Source organism: Triticum aestivum, chromosome 5A, assembly GCF_018294505.1.
Source record: "Triticum aestivum cultivar Chinese Spring chromosome 5A, IWGSC CS RefSeq v2.1, whole genome shotgun sequence".
NCBI classification, from domain to species: domain Eukaryota; kingdom Viridiplantae; phylum Streptophyta; class Magnoliopsida; order Poales; family Poaceae; genus Triticum; species Triticum aestivum.
The window spans coordinates 613,439,571-613,453,498 of NC_057806.1; the positions used below are offsets into that span (position 1 = coordinate 613,439,571).

The 13,928-nt window shown below is 41.9% G+C and overlaps 1 pseudogene; it reads left to right on the forward strand.

Annotated features, from left to right (window-relative positions):
• Positions 1-527: 527 nt before the first annotated feature.
• Positions 528-13,695, forward strand: LOC123107954 (uncharacterized; annotated as a pseudogene).
• Positions 13,696-13,928: the final 233 nt, after the last annotated feature.

Below are 13,928 nucleotides of genomic sequence, written 5' to 3' on the forward strand. Positions count from 1 at the left end.
AAACAACCATGATATAATATGAATAGTGGTATCTCGCTAGCCCATTCTGAGAGCGCAAAACATAAATGCAGAGCACCTCCAAAGTTCAAGTGGTGATTGAACATTATAATTCATGGTAGAAAAGATCCAGTCATGATGCACCCAACATTAGCTACACACAATGCATAAATCATGACAAATGTGCTCTTCTCAGTTTCTGGAGCTTGCTTTAGAAGGTGATGACACAACATAACACTACCAGAGAAAACCCTATACATAGAAGTTTATCAGCAGCGTGGTATAAAAAGAGGTGCTACTGCTAATTAGTAGTAGCGCGGGTTTTATACCCCTCGCTAATTAGTAGTAGCGAGGGGTATAAACCCGCGTTGCTACGAAGTGGTCTCCACCATTCCCCCGGGACAGGCCATAATAGTAGCGAGGGATATAAAACATGCGCTACTACTAAGTAAGTAGCTATAGCGTAGGTAAGACCCACACGCTATTACTAAGCGTGTCAGCACCATCCACCCCTGCCTGATCCACTCCCACCCCACCACTCTCTCTCTCTCTCTCATCACTAAAAAACTCTCTCATGAACTCACCTACTCGTCTCCCCACGATCTTCTCGCCGCCGCCATCACCCAGGCCGGCCGCGCGCAACACTCCCCCAAGCTCCCATCTTCCTCCGCTCTAATCCCCATGGAAGCCACCGCCTCCGCCTCCCTCGCGCGGACCCTCGCCTCCTCGCCGCTCCCCCGCGGCTCCCGCCGTGGCTGAGTGCGTGTGGTCGTGGCGCCGGACCGGCGGAGGAGGGGTAGGGCGGTGCTCACCTCGGCGGCCTCGACGGGCAACTACATGGTGCCACCTTCCTCCAAGACCAGCCACCTCGTGCTGCGGTTGTTGGCAGTGGCACAGCGAGTCTCCCAACTCACCACCACCGCTGCTTGACGTCCGTCCCTCCTCCCGTCTATGGCAGCGGCAACCTCAGACGTCAGCAGGCTCAATGCGGCGGCGGGCAACAACGACGACGTCGGCCTCCAAGACCCCATCCCGGCCTCTGTTGGAATATGTAGGTATCCACTCCTTCCCCTTCCCCTTCACTTGCTGCTCGCAAATCTGTTTCTGCATCCTCTATTAGAACTTGTTTTTCTCCGTTTTTTCGAGATGTGCTAGTCTGTATGAATGTATAATTGGCACGTAGCTCAAAACGAAACATGCAAATGGTTCAATACATTTACGGGCAGCATCGGGATGGCATGGTTGAACGCAAAAAGAAAATTCCATAACTGACAAAACTGAAAAATTAAAGACTTCCTTCCTCGTCCTGGGTGAAAACCATGTGACTGCTTGCACGATGCATCAAACGTAGTATCTGAAACAATATTGTCCTCCTGCCTGTCTGCCTGCAAGTGGACGTTTTGTAATGGCACTACACGCCGTCTCAGACGGCTGTCGCCGGTGGCGAGGTTAAATATTCTTCTTGTGAGCATCCAGCTAAAATGTATTTCAGAACATTTTAGAGTGGAAGAGAAGAGAATTAGGGCATTAGATTCAATTGCAAATATGTTGAATGCAAGTGGATGGAACGTCAATGTTACCCCTAAGAGGAAACAAATGATGCAATGGATTCACTGCACAACTTGTGAATAAGTGCCACCAACTGGGTGATGATGCTGATGGCAAGGCATTGGTAACACGCTTGTAAATGTCAAGGCCGTGAACCCCGTGTCATGACTGACGAAAATGAAAAACGAATCACTTTCCCCCCTTGTATTGGGTCACTACTCACGTGATGCACCAGACGTGCCTGCAAGTCGGTGTTTTGTAATGCCAGTGCATGATGTCTCAAATGCCTGCAAGTGGGTGTTTTTAAAGCCTGCATCGCTAATTGATTTTAATTTCGACCACAGGCTATAGACAGACGGCTGGTCTGGAGTTTGAACTAAATCCCCATGGAACTTGGCAGCTAGGAGACGAGTAGGATCCTTTCCTTTAGGACACTTGGGGCCTAGTGGTTAACTGCTTGCTCCGTCGACCGATGCTATGTTCGATGCGGCACTGTCATCGTAAACCATCCATCCATTACCAGCAGACCATGGGCAATTTACAATTGATCTTGACCGTCTTTTCACCAGTTAATCAATATTGCCCTGCACTACTTCACTCTGTTAAATTGTTCTGACCGAGCGGCCTTGACATCTTTATCCGTCTGCCAACGCAACTTCACATTGAGATTCCGTGTAGCCGTCACATAGGTTCAGATAAATCTGTGGACAACACAACAGTGCTTTGCTAGTACCTTAGGCCATGTACTTGTCGAGAGGTTCATGTGGCAACTGAAATGGCTCCCTATGTATGATCGTAACCTCACGCATTCTCCTCTCCTGATTACTGATGGATTTACATTCCTTTGTCTGTCAGGTACCATGCCAACCGGATGCTCAGCTTCTACGCCCCCGGTGAGCTTCCCCCATTTGCTGAATTCTAAAACTGCTCAAATATGGTTTGTGATCCAAGTGGGTCGATTGATTTGATGTTAATTTCTTTGCTTCACTCTGTTTATTTATGGCTACTACTTGTTCTGATTCGTGCATCTACACTTGGTGTGACTGATGTGTACATGATCCCAAGCGTGCTGTAGTTTAGCATGGATTGATGATCTCGTATTGGAGAGTTCAAGGGCACATAGGCAGTGTGCCCTTGTATATCTATCTGAGCAGTTGATTTCACCTGTAGTGCTTCTACTTGAAATGTGATGATCCACGTGCTAACTGTTTGCTCTTTGTGGTATTCTTGGATTTTGCCCTGTTTCTGGTTAAGATAATATGTTAAATGCAGAATTATCGATCTTCCTTACTGGATGTCCATGGTTTGATCATGTGTCGGTTCCTATCAATGCAAGTGTTGAGCTACGTTCCATTTTTACTATTCAGTGTGATAGTTCTTTCACTTTACTACGTTCCCTCTTAAGGCGGGCCACCTTTTACACTAATAATGAGTTTGTTGCGCATTAATTTAGAAAATGGTGATGTATGGCCTGGTTGAGCTCAAGGTTAATGGAGACAGCAATTGTCAGGTCTACCTACCGGATTCAGTTTTCTGTTTACTTTTTGAGAATAGTATATTTAGTATCATTAGTACAGACCTTCTCTACAAGTACTTATCTCTTTCTGGATCATCCTTTTAAGTAGTTTCAGATATTGGCTGATCAATTTTACCGAACTCCTGAACACCATAGATTTATGCAGCAACAAGTGGTCAATCAGGTTAGTATTGTGAATTCAGGCATTCCATCCCTGATAACCCACAAGTATAGGGGATCGCAACAGTTTTCGAGGGTAGAGTATTCAACCCAAATTTATTGATTCAACACAAGGGGAGCCAAAGAATATTCTCAAGTATTAGCAGCTGAGTTGTCAATTCAACCACACCTGGAAACTTTATATCTGCAGCAAAGTGTTTAGTAGCAAAGTAATATGATAGTGGTGGTAACGGTAGCAAAAGGTAACAGTAGTAAAAATAATGTTTTTGGTATTTTGTAGTGATGATAGCAATAGCAACGGAAAAGTAAATAAGCGAAGAACAATATATGGAAAGCTCGTAGGCAATGATCGGTGATGGAGAATTATGCCGGATGCCGTTCATCATGTAACAGTCATAACCTAGGGTGACACAGAACTAGCTCCAGTTCATTGATATAATGTAGGCATGTATTCCGAACATAGTCATACGTGCTTATGGAAAAGAACTTGCATGACATCTTTTGTCTTACCCTCCCGTGGCAGCGGGGTCCTATTGGAAACTACGGGATATTAAGGCCTCCTTTTAATAGAGTACCGGAACAAAGCATTAACACATAGTGAATACATGAACTTCTCAAACTACGGTCATCACCGGTAAGTATCCCGATTATTGTCACTTCGGGGTTAACGGATCATAACACATAATAGGTGACTATAGACTTGCAAGATAGGATCAAGAACACTCATATATTGATGAAAACATAATAGGTTCAGATCTGAAATCATGGCACTCGGGCCCTAGTGACAAGCATTACGCATAGCAAAGTCATAGCAACATCAATCTCAGAACATAGTGGATACTAGTGATCAAACCCTAACAAAACTAACTCGATTAGATGATAGATCCCATCCAACCCATCACCATCCAGCAAGCCTACGATGGAATTACTCACGCACAGCGGTGAGCATCATGAAATTGGTGATGGAGGATGGTTGATGATGACGATGGCGACGGATTCCCCTCTCTGGAGCCCCAAACGGACTCCAGATCGGCCCTCCCGAGAGGTTTTAGGGCTTGGCGGCGACTCCGTATCGTAAAATGCGATGATTTCTTTTCTCTAATTTTTTTCTCCCCGAAACTCAATATATGGAGGTGAAGTCGGAGTCGAAGAGGCAACAGGGGGCCCACGAGGTAGGGGGTGCACCCTAGGGGGGTAGGCGCACCCCCACCCTCGTGGCAAGGTGGTGGCCCCCCTGGCCTTCATCTTTGGCAGGTATTTTTCTTATTTTCTGAAAAGTGTCTCCGTGAAGTTTCAGGTCATTCCGAGAATGTTTGCTGCAGCACATAAATAACACCATGGTAATTCTGCTGAAAACAACGTCAGTCCAGGTTAGTTCCATTCAAATCATGCAAGTTAGAGTCCAAAACAACGGCAAAAGTGTTTGGAGAAGTAGATACGTTGGAGACGTATCAACTCCCCCAAGCTTAAACCTTTGCTTGTCCTCAAGCAATTCAGTTGACAAACTAAAAGTGACAAAGAAAAACTTTTACAAACTCTGTTTGCTCTTGTTGTTTGTAAATATGTAAAGCCAGCATTCAAGTTTTCAGCAAAGATTATAACTAACCACATTCGCAATAATGCATAGGTCTCAAGTTTACTCATATCAATAGCATAATCAACTAGCGAGCCATAATAATAAATCTCGGATGACAACACTTTCTCAAAACAATCATAATATGATATAACAGGATGGTATCTCACTAGCCCTTTCTGAGACCGCAAAACATAAATGCAGAGCATCTTTAAAGACCAAGGACTGACTAGACATTGTAATTCATGGTAAAAGAGATCCAGTCAAGTCATACTCAATGTAAACTAACAGTAACGAATGCAAATGACTGCGGTGCTCTCCAACTAGTGCTTTTTAATAAGAGGATGATGACTCAGCATAAAAGTAAATAGATAGGCCCTTCGCAGAGGGAAGTAGGGATTTGTAGAGGTGCCAGAGCTCGATTTTGAAACAGACGTGAATAATATTTTGAGCGGTATACTTTCATTGTCAACATAACAACCAAGAGATGGCGATATCTTCCATGGTACACACATTATAGGTGGTTCCCAAACAGAATGGTAAAGTTTATACTCCCCCTTCCACCAACAAGCATCAATCCATGGCTTGCTCGAAACAACGAGTGCCTCCAACTAACAAGAGTCCTAGGGGGTGTTTTGTTTGCAATTATTTTGATTTAGTTTGCATAAAGCATGGGACTGGGCATCCCGATGACCAGCCATTTATCTCGTGAGTGAGGAGCGGAGTCCACTCCTCTTGAGAATAACCCACCTAACATGGAAGATACAAACATCCCTAGTTGATACATGAGCTATTCGAGCATACAAAACATGATATTTATTTGAAGGTTTAGAGTTTGGCACATACAAAACGGCAGGTAGATACCGTATATAGGTAGGTATGGTGGACTCATGTGGAATAACTTTGGGGTTTAAAGGATTTGGATGCACAAGCAGTATTCCTGCTTAGTACAGGTGAAGGCTAGCAAAAGACTGGGAAGCGACCAGCTAGAGAGCGACAACAGTCATGAACATGCATTAAAATTAATCAACACCGAATGCAAGCATGAGTAGGATATAATCCACCATGAACATAAATATCGTGAAGGCTATGTTGATTTTGTTTCAACTACAAGCGTGAACACGTGCCAAGTCAAGTCACTTAAATCATTCAGAGGAGGATACCACCCTATCATACCACATCATAACCATTTTAATAGCATGTTGGCAAGCAAGGTAAACCATTATAACTCATAGCTAATCGAGCATGGTATAAGAAACTATGATCTCTAGTTGTCATTGCAAACATGTTTATTCATAATAGGCTGAATCAGGAACGATGAACTAATCATATTTACAAAAATAAAAGAGGTTGAGTTCATACCAGCTTTTCTCATCTTAGTCAGTTCATCATATATCATCATAATTGCCCTTCACTTGCACGACCGAACGATGTGAATAATAATAATAGTGCACGTGCATTGGACTAAGCTGGAATCTGCAAGCATTCAATAAACAGGAGAAGACAAGGCAATATGGGCTCTTTTGTCAGATCAACAATAATGCATATAAGAGCCTCTTCAACAATTTAATTATGGTCTTCTCCTATCGACCCCCAAGGAAAAGAAAAGAAATAAAACTATTTACACGGGAAAGCTCCCAACAAGCAAAAGAAGAACATGAAATCTTTTTGGGTTTTCTTTTTAATTACTACTGCAAGCATGGAAAGCAAACTAATTAAAAGCTACAACTATTTTTTTGGTTTTTCTTAAGATTTATTAAGCACACAAGAAGAAAGTATAAAAGGGAAAATAAACTAGCATGGATGATACAATGAAAAAGTATGAGCACCGACATCTAGCAATGAGTGTGTGAACATAAATGTAATATCGGTGGGAAATACGTACTCCCCCAAGCTTAGGCTTTTGGCCTAAGTTGGTCTATGGCCACGGCTGGCCTGGCAGATATCCATAATAATAGTTGGGGTCGTACTGTGATGAGGAAGAGGAAGGCTCCGATTGCCACTGGCTGGCAATCATCTCCGGATCCCACTGATAATTAGACTGTCGTGAGGGATCAAATTGTGGTTCCGGCTCTGGCTCCTCAGCTGGTGCAGGGTTCCGGTAGGCGTGAATAGCCGTCAACGGAACAGGGTACGTGCCTACAGTCAAATCAAAAAAAGAAGGAGCAGGCAAGGTAATAGTCTCAGGATGATGTTTATTAAAGAACAATTGATATTTAAGCTCTCCTGCCCTATTCTTAATAATAAAATTATGTGCTACCATACTTCTATAATCTAGATAAACATGAGGCAACACTTTTTCTTCCTTCTCAGCATGCCTAATAGGTATGTTAAAATGTGCAGCTAGGCGTGTAGCATAGATGCCTCCAAAGATGGGGCTTTTGGTACGGTTCAGACTCAACCGTTTGGCAATAATGCCGCCCATACTAAAAGACTTATCACCGTATAAACCATGGTGTCAAATAATAATATCAGGGATACTCAGGTTTCCATAGTTTCCGCGACCGATTAAGCAACGACTAGCAAATAATGCAAAGTAACGTAAAACAGGAAAATGTATGCTAGTGATTCGTGCATCGGAAACTTTCCTAGTTTCCCCTACAGTGAGAGTATCAATAAAACCCTCCACATCATCACGATGTGGTTCTTCTGTCTTGCCCTTAAAAGGGACTAGACAAATCCGACAAAAATCATAAAGTGACATCTCCTTATGCTCATCATATAAATGAAACTCCACCATAGGTGGTGAGTTCCTAGAATGGAAATGGAAGTTTTGCACAAAGGTATTTGTGAGCAAGAGATACTGATCGCATTGGTCGTGAAGGAAAGCGGTAAGGCCTGCGGTCTGAGCCAACTCATGAAAATCTTCATAAATCCCGGCTGCTCTCAAGAAATCCTTGGAAGGCCATTCACACGCCCGAACCTCCGCGGTGCGTGGCAAATTATACTTAGGCTTCGGTGCCTTTTCCTTCGAGCTTTGGCTCGATGAGCCCCTCAATAGTCTCCTCATCATTTTCTAAAAAATTCTGAAATTTTTAGTAACTCCAAAATTAAAGTAAACCAAACTTAATAATATTGATAGCAACTACTCCTACAAGTGCCTAGGGCCTATATCATGCATCAAAACTACTTTTGACCATATAAATTTGACATGCAAACTCAAGAACAGGGTCACCTAAGCAGCAAAAATTTGCAATGAATAAAGCACTAGAACAAAAACTAATTAGACCAATGGAGGAGTCACATACCAAGGAACAATCTCCCCAAGCAGTTTTGTGAGAGGTGCTTTGAGCAAGGAGATCGAAAATGGCAGCAAAATGAGCTAGAACTCGTGCTTGAGCTGGATATTCGTGTTTGGGGGAGGAAGATGAAGTGTGTGGGTGAAAGGATAAGTGGAGGAGGGCCACCGTGGGCCCACGAGGCAGGGGGCGCGCCCTCCACCCTCGTGGGTAGGTGGCTGGCCCCCTGGTGTGTTCTCAGTTCCATAAATCCCCAAATATTCTAGAAACAATCATATTTAATTTTCAGGGCATTTGGAGAACTTTTATTTTCGAGGTATTTTTGTATTGCACAGATAATCAGATAACAGACAGACAAATATTTATTTTAATTTTATTTAATATAAATAATAGAAAGTAAAAGTGGGATACAGAAGGTTGTGCCTTCTAGTTTCATCCATCTCATGATCATCAAAAGGGATCCTCTAACAAGGTTGATCAAGTCTTGTTAATGAACTAATTCCGAATAACATGGAACCGGAGAAATTTCGAATAACACTATGTTACCTCAATGGGGATATGCACATCCCCAATAATAAGAATATCATATTTCTTCTTGACAGTAGGAAGAGGGAAATTCAAAACCTCCAAATATAATCGATGGAATTTTTCCAATAGAGTTGATACTATGAACTTGAGGTTGTTTCCTCGGAAAGTGTACCGTATGCTCATTGCCATTAACATGAAAAGTGACAATGCCTTTAGTGCAATCAATAATAGCCCCTGCAGTATTCAAAAAGGGTCTTCCAAGAATAATAGACATACTATCGTCCTCGGGAATATCAAGAATAACAAAGTCCGTTAAAATAGTAACATTTGCAACTACAACAGGCACATCCTCACAAATACCGACAGGTATAGCAGTTGATTTATCAGCCATTTGCAAAGATATTTCCGTAGGTGTCAACTTATTCAAATCAAGTCTACGATATAAAGAGAGAGGCATAACACTAACACCGGCTCCAAGATCACATAAAGCAGTTTTAACATAGTTTCTTTTAATGGAGCATGGTATAGTGGGTACTCCTGGATCTCCAAGTTTCTTTGGTATTCCACCCTTAAAAGTATAATTAGCAAGCATGGTGGAAATTTTAGCTTCCGGTATCTTTATTTTATTTGTAATTATATCTTTCATGTACTTATCATAAGGATTGGTTTTGAGCATATCAGTTAATCACATACGCAAAAAGATAGGTCTAATCGTTTCAGCAAAGCGCTCAAAATCCTCATCTTTCTTTTTCTTGGATGGTTTGAGAGGAAAGGGCATGGGTTTCTGAACCCAAGGCTCTCTTTCGTTACCATGTTTCCTAGCAACGAAGTCTTTCTTATCATAACGTTGATTCTTTGATTGTGGGTTATCAAGATCAACATCAGGTTCAATTTCTATATTATTATCATTACTAGGTTGAGCATCATCATGAACATTATCACTAGTTTCAGGTTCATTACCAGATTGTTTTTCAGCATCAAAAATAGAGATATCATTTGGATTCTTAGGTGTTTCAATAATAGGATCACTAGAAGCATGCAAAGTCCTATCATTTTTCGTTTTCTTCTTTTTAGAAGAACTAGGTACATTTATATTATTTCTCTGAGAATCTTGCTCAATTCTCTTAGGGTGGCCTTCAGGATACAAAGGTTCCTGAGTCATTCTACCAGTTCTAGTAGCCACTCTAACAGCATTATCATTATCTTTACTATTCAATTCATTGAGAAAATCATTTTGAGCTTTAAGTACTTGTTCTACTTGAGTGGTAACCATAGAAGCATGTTTACTAATAAGTTTAAGTTGACCTTTGACATTAGCCATATAATCACCCAAGTGTCCAAGCATATTTGAATTGTATTTTAATTGTCTACCAAAATAAGCATTAAAATCTTCTTGCTTAGCCATAAATTTAGCAAACTCATCTAAGCATGGGCTAGCAATTTTAGTAAATGGGATTATAGCTTTATCATATCTATAGAGAGAATTTACCTTTACTACCTGTGCCGGGTTATCAAGACCATGAGTTTCTTCAATAGGTAAAGGATTAAGATTATATGTTTCTTCAACAGGCGGCAGATTAAGACCATGTATTTTCTTAACATCTTCAGCTTTAATACCCTTTTCTTTCATAGATTTCTTTGCATCTTGCATATCTTCAGGACTGAGAAATAGAATACCCCTCTTCTTCGGAGTTGGTTTAGGAATAGGCTCAGGAATTGGCTCCGGAGGTTTCCAATTATTTTCATTTGTCAACATATTATTCAATAGAATTTCGGCTTCATCCGGTGTTCTTTCCCTGAAAACAGAACCATCACAACTATCCAGGTAATCTCTGGAGGCATCGGTTAGTCCATTATAAAAGATATCAAGTATTTCATTTTTCTTAAGAGAATGATCAGGCAAAGCATTAAGTAATTGGAGAAGCCTCCCCCAAGCTTGTGGGAGACTCTCTTCTTCAATTTGCACTAAATTATATATATATCCCTTAAAGCAGCTTGTTTCTTATGAGCAGGGAAATATCTAGCAGAGAAGTAATAAATCATATCCTGGGGACTACGCACACAACTAGGATCAAGAGAATTAAACCATATCTTAGCATCACCCTTTAATGAGCACAGAAATATTTTAAGGATATAAAAGTAGCGAGTTCTCTCATCTTTAGTGAACAGGGTAGCTATATCATTCAGTTTAGTAAGATGTGCCACAACAGTTTCAGATTCATAACCATGAAAAGGATCAAATTCAACCAAAGTAATTATATCAGGATCAACAGAGAATTCATAAACCTTATCAGTAACAAAGATAGGCGAAGTAGAAAAAGCAGGGTCATGTTTCATTCTAGCATTTAGAGATTGCTTGCTCCATTTAGCTAATAATTTTTTTAGTTTAGTTCTATTACTGCAAGCTAAAATAGCTAAAGAAGCATCTTGATCAAAAACATAACCCTTAGGAATGGCAAGTGGTTCTTCATCATCACTTTCATCAGTATCATCAGATTCAATATTTTCAATTTCTCTAGCCCTAGCAAGCTGTTCATCAAGAAAAGCACGAAGTGGCATAGTAGTATTAGGCATAGAGGTAGTTTCATCATAAGTATCATGCATAGCAGAAGTGGCATCATCAATAACATGCGACATATCAGAACGAATAGCAGAAGCAGGTGTAGGTGTCGCAAGCTTACTCAAAACAGAAGGTGAATCAAGTGTAGAGCTAGATGGCAGTTCCTTACCTCCCCTCGTAGTTGAGGGATAGATCTTGGTTTTTGGATCTCTCAACTTCTTCATAATGATAAGCAGATATATATCCCAAGTGACTCAAAGAATAGAGCTATGCTCCCCGGCAACGGCGCCAGAAAATAGTCTTGATAACCCACAAGTATAGGGGATCGCAATAGTTTTCGAGGGTAGAGTATTCAACCCAAATTTATTGATTCGACACAAGGGGAGCCAAGAATATTCTCAAGTATTAGCAGCTGAGTTGTCAATTCAACCACACCTGGAAACTTAATATCTGCAGCAAAGTGTTTAGTAGCAAAGTAATATGATAGTGGTGGTAATGGAAGCAAAAGGTAACAGTAGTAAAAATAATGTTTTTGGTATTTTGTAGTGATGATGGCAATAGAAACGGAAAATTAAATAAGTGAAGAACAATATATGGAAAGCTCGTAGGCAATGGATCGGTGATGGAGAATTATGCCGGATGCGGTTCATCTTGTAACAGTCATAACCTAGGGTGACATAGAACTAGCTCCAGTTCATTGATATAATGTAGGCATGTATTCCGAACATAGTCATACGTGCTTATGGAAAATAACTTGCATGACATCTTTTATCCTACCCTCCCGTGGCAGCGGGGTCCTTACGGAAACTAAGGGATATTAAGGCCTCCTTTTAATAGAGAATCGGAACAAAACATTAACACATAGTGAACACATGTACTCCTCAAACTACGGTCATCACCGGTGAGTATCCCGATTATTGTCACTTTGGGGTTAACGGATCATAACACATAATAGGTGACTATAGACTTGCAAGATAGGTTCAAGAACACTCATATATTGATGAAAACATAATAGGTTCAGATCTGAAATCATGGCACTCGGGCCCTAGTGACAAGCATTAAGCATAGCAAAGTCATAGCAACATCAATCTCAGAACATAGTGGACACTAGGGATCAAACCCTAACAAAACTAACTCGATTACATGATAGATCCCATCCAACCCATCACCGTCCAGCAAGCCTACAATGGAATTACTCATGCACGGCGGTGAGCATCATGAAATTGGTGATGGAGGATGGTTGATGATGACGATGGCGACGGATTCCCCTCTCCGGAGCCCCGAACGGACTCCAGATCAGCCCTCCCGAGAGGTTTTAGGGCTTGGCGGCGGCTCCATATTGTAAAACGCGATGATTTCTTCTCTATGATTTTTTCTCCCCGAAACTCAATATATGGAGGTGGAGGTGGAGTCAGAGAGGCAATAGGGCGCCCACGAGGTAGGGGGCGCGCCCCCACCCTCGTGGCAAGGTGGTGGGCCCCCTGGCCTTCATCTTTGGCAGGTATTTTTCTTATTTTCTGAAAAGTGTCTCCGTGAAGTTTCAGGTCATTCCGAGAATGTTTGCTCCTGCACATAAATAACACCATGGTAATTCTGCTGAAAACAGCGTCAGTCCGGGTTAGTTCCATTCAAATCATGCAAGTTAGAGTCCAAAACAAGGGCAAAAGTGTTTGGAAAAGTAGATACGTTGGAGACGTATCAATCCCCTATCATAGTAAATTCAGTGTTATTTTAACACTGAGCCTCTTGCATAAACACCGGTGCAGCACAGCCGTATGTACAAGAAGCAGAGCGCATCAGTTCATGCTCGAGCCCCGAAGAAGGTAGCAATGTTTGGGTTTTCCTCAAGGATGTCAGACACTTTTTATAGTATGTTAAATGCAGATAATGTTGTTAATTTATGAGAATTATTTATTTACCTAGTGGATCCCCAATTGTATATCCATCCCTATCAATGCAAAGCTGAGCCATGTTCCACTTTTACTGCTCTACATTATATTTTCACTACCTGAAGGGGTTAGTATGCTCCTTGTCTTTTTCATTAACATGCGTCACATTATTTTTCCATGTCAATCTTCTGAAGAATCTGAAGTTTCTGAACCTCTGTTGGTAATGCTGCAGGGTTCTGGTGGCGATGCCGACGGTCGTCGAGAGGTTCATGGACTGGACGGTGTCATGTCTGCCGATGTACGGAGAGGTGAAGCTGCTGCTCGTCATCTACCTTTGGCACCGCAACACACGGGTAAGCAGTCGATCAGACACCCCGAGCCCGAGAGATGATCAACATTTCAGATAGACTTGATTCGGTATGTGGCCAATTCTGAATCTGAATCTTAATGGTGTTCAGATTTCAGGGTGCGGGGCACATGTATGATTGCTTCCTCCATCCGCTGGTGGCGTGGCACGAGGCCGACATCGACCGGGGCCTTCTTGATCTAAGGGCTAGGGAGAGGGACGTGACAGCATCACAACTCAAGGCGGCGGCTGCCATCGGTCAAGTGTTTCGTCACAGCTACAGGCCATGAGATCAGGCCGGGAAGGCGCCACGCATTGACGAGTGAGCCAATTTTTGGATTGGACCATAACAATGTGTCTCAGTCTCTGACGTCTAGAAGTAGTGGTAAACTTTTGAATTTCCATGGCAAGAACCACTTATGTAGGTAGCTGACACGTACAACACTGTGTTTACACTCTTACTTATGTAAAAGATATGAATTACACATGAGTTTCCTCTACAATGAGGAACTGTGATAGTAGATACAGCAATTGTGTGATAGAATGGAATTG